Below are 3,022 nucleotides of genomic sequence, written 5' to 3' on the forward strand. Positions count from 1 at the left end.
GGATGATGTGTTTCATCCACTTAATACAGTATAATATTATACTACTATGGAATTTAAGTGAATATTCCTTCTTAACTCTCTATTATGTTATTAAGATTTAAACACAAGTGCAATATTAAGAAATCAGTGTTAGTACTTTTGTTTTACAGACAATATAGATAATATCAAACAGAAAGAAGCCATATAAAAATAACGACATAAAATTTCACGTTCCGTTTGAAGTTTGTGCACCACTGTTTTCTTAATCCAACAGGTTGCTTATTCATATACACAACCCTTCCTCTTTCCATACTTAGCGCTTGCTGCTCGCGCACGACGTCAAGGTCAGAAAAATGCGCTTGCTTTGACATCACTGCCGTAAAGAAACCATGCACATTCAAATCAACGGGACAGAATCCCAGAGAAGATCGCCAGCGATGATCATCGGCGAAGATCGCCGTAGCCAAACCGTAGCTTAAGTGCTAAGCACTATAAGCCTCAGGCTGCAGGGGTCCTTCCTCCGTACAAAAGAGAAAAAAAATCACTTCGTACCCTGTTCCCTCCTTTTTCCCTATTTCATTGATTCTTTGGCGGCTAGTATGTCTTCGTTTCAGAACATCGCTCGCCTTCTGGATAGTGCAGTAAGAGACAAATCCAACGTGCTCGCCTAAAGGCAACTTAACTGTCTGCGATTTTACAATAGGGATGAGGGAGTAGGGTTGCCTTTTGTTCACTGATATTTACACCAGGCGCTAGGAGTGAGTGTCTCGACTATTTCCTGGAACTAAGGACGTTATGTTTTGTTCACTGAACACAATAAAAGTTGGGGTCATATTCGTCGCCACTGCCCAGCACAAAGGAAAATCAGGTAGAGAAACTTAAACAATGGGTCAGAATGGGATAATTCTCTTGTTATACGGCACGTGCATCATAAAGAAAAATATGTTTACTGAAGTTCATTTTCAGAGTATATTATGAACTGCACTCCATTACTAACACTTACAAATTCAGTGGCAGCTCGTGAAGTTTAGTTTCGAACAGGTGCAGGTAATAAAATTAAAAACTCGAAAGAAAAATGTAGTATTAAGAATAAGTAAATGCAACTCGTTGCGCAAACGGAAACAAAAAGAAACCGTTTACGACAAATGCCCATAATATTTTTACAGTTTATAAGGAGCGGACAGATAATTTCAAGATTTTGTTAATTATGCTTGCTTGCGTAATGTAAACGTTTAGAGCATTGGGTATACAACGACATTGCTTTCTTGTTAAAAGCTCAATGCCGTTTCATAACCTTTTACAAGCCAGTGCTAGATTTGGTATCCCGTTGTCATAGCAACAGATAACATTTTATTACAGCTGGGAACACCGAAATGCGCGCGCTCCCCCCCCCCTCCCCCTCTCTCTCGCTCACTCATGTGTAAGACAGACCGCTGCCGCTAGATGTCAGACACGTGTAATATATACCCGTGCCTTCATAGTTTACTGTATTTTTATTAATAATTACATTTATATCCAAAATGAAAATATTGTGCGCACTCTTATGCGCAGGAAGCGTAAGTACAACCGCTACGCATGTGTTGCTCGGGGATACCCGTCTAAATCTTAATTGCTTAATCCCGAAGGACTATGTAGGTAATCCGCATGTGAAAGGCGTCCTTTTTTCTTGATAAGCGTCGCGACGGACGTCGTTTGTTATCGCTTCTCGGCCTTTTGGCTAAGATCAAAGTGTAGTATCTGTTCTTATCAGCTTAATATCTGATACGTCCTGCATTGCAGGACCAGAATATTAAACTGATTTTTGGAAAATGACGGAGTGCTAGGGGCTTGCTCCACCTCTGTCACGGGTTGGCCCGGTATTGCAGTACCGCCGGGATCGGCCCACCTAATCGTAACCACATTAATATTATCAATAGAATTGCAATAAACTGTTCTTTATAAGAAATAATTTCGACTGGAAGTGTTTTGTCTTTCAATCAGCCGTTTTTGTGGATTATGACGACGAAAGTCTTATATCTTTGGTTACTATTAGTGATGGGCGAAGTTGTTCTTTTCCCGGAACAGTTCCGACGGTTCCGGTTCCGAAAAAATACTATGTTCCAAATAACAGTTCCGAAATAACAGTCACCAGTGGTGATGAGTCGGAGTCGTTGAGTCGTTCAAACGAACGGTACAGTACCCTCCCTCTTCACCATAGACAAATAACACCATGCAGCTCACACTGGAGCACTCATAGGCATGACACAGTACACATTCCTATGTATAGATGGCACTGCAATGCACATTCGAATCGTTTTTGGAAAATTGCTGTGCATGCGGACAGAACTCAAAAGCTTAATGTTAGTAATTACACAGCTGTTGACTACAAGGATAGAATACAACACTTTGTTTTCGTACATAAAGTTATAAAGACATGGTAGCCAACTAAAAAAAATAACATAACATTTAAAACATATGGTATGTAATTTCTGTTCTCTCTATTACATAATAAAAAAAAAAACAAATCATTAATTTTTATTTTTACTTTTCTTAATGCACAGTTATAATAATAATAATAAATATTACAATTTCATAAATAAAAAAGATATATATTGGCAGTACTGAAACCTGGAAACCCCGCAGTGGGTTAGTAAAATGTTGGAATCGCATCTTTACCAAAGTGTAATTTAAACTTCGCATTAAACCTCGCTCTCCAAATCAGTACTTATATGGGTAGTTTCCAACAAATGATGCTACAACATTTTTGTCGTCCTTTGATAGCAGAGAAGATAGCACAAAAACTTGTGCTTGTCAGACTTAACCTCAACAAACGACATACAGACATTGTAACTAAACCACTCATTACCATTTACGATTTTAACCTTTGTATAGAATCAGCTGATCAATAAATTAATAATAGTATGCGTACTTTATGACTTTGTAGAATGTTTATAAAACAGAATTAGTCAACTAATGGTGAAATAAACCATAAAGCGGGAATGAATATTACAGATTATTAAATACTTACTATAACATTACAGATGATTGGCCAGTCTTACAAATG

At 38.1% G+C, this 3,022-nt stretch overlaps 1 non-coding gene across 1 annotated transcript; it reads left to right on the forward strand.

The window, feature by feature from the left end:
- Positions 1-1,676: 1,676 nt before the first annotated feature.
- Positions 1,677-1,869, forward strand: LOC138695379 (U2 spliceosomal RNA). The gene has a single exon (XR_011331142.1). It is a non-coding gene; the product is annotated as a U2 spliceosomal RNA (small nuclear RNA).
- Positions 1,870-3,022: the final 1,153 nt, after the last annotated feature.

The sequence above is a fragment of the Periplaneta americana genome, chromosome 2 (assembly GCF_040183065.1).
Source record: "Periplaneta americana isolate PAMFEO1 chromosome 2, P.americana_PAMFEO1_priV1, whole genome shotgun sequence".
NCBI lineage: Eukaryota > Metazoa > Arthropoda > Insecta > Blattodea > Blattidae > Periplaneta > Periplaneta americana.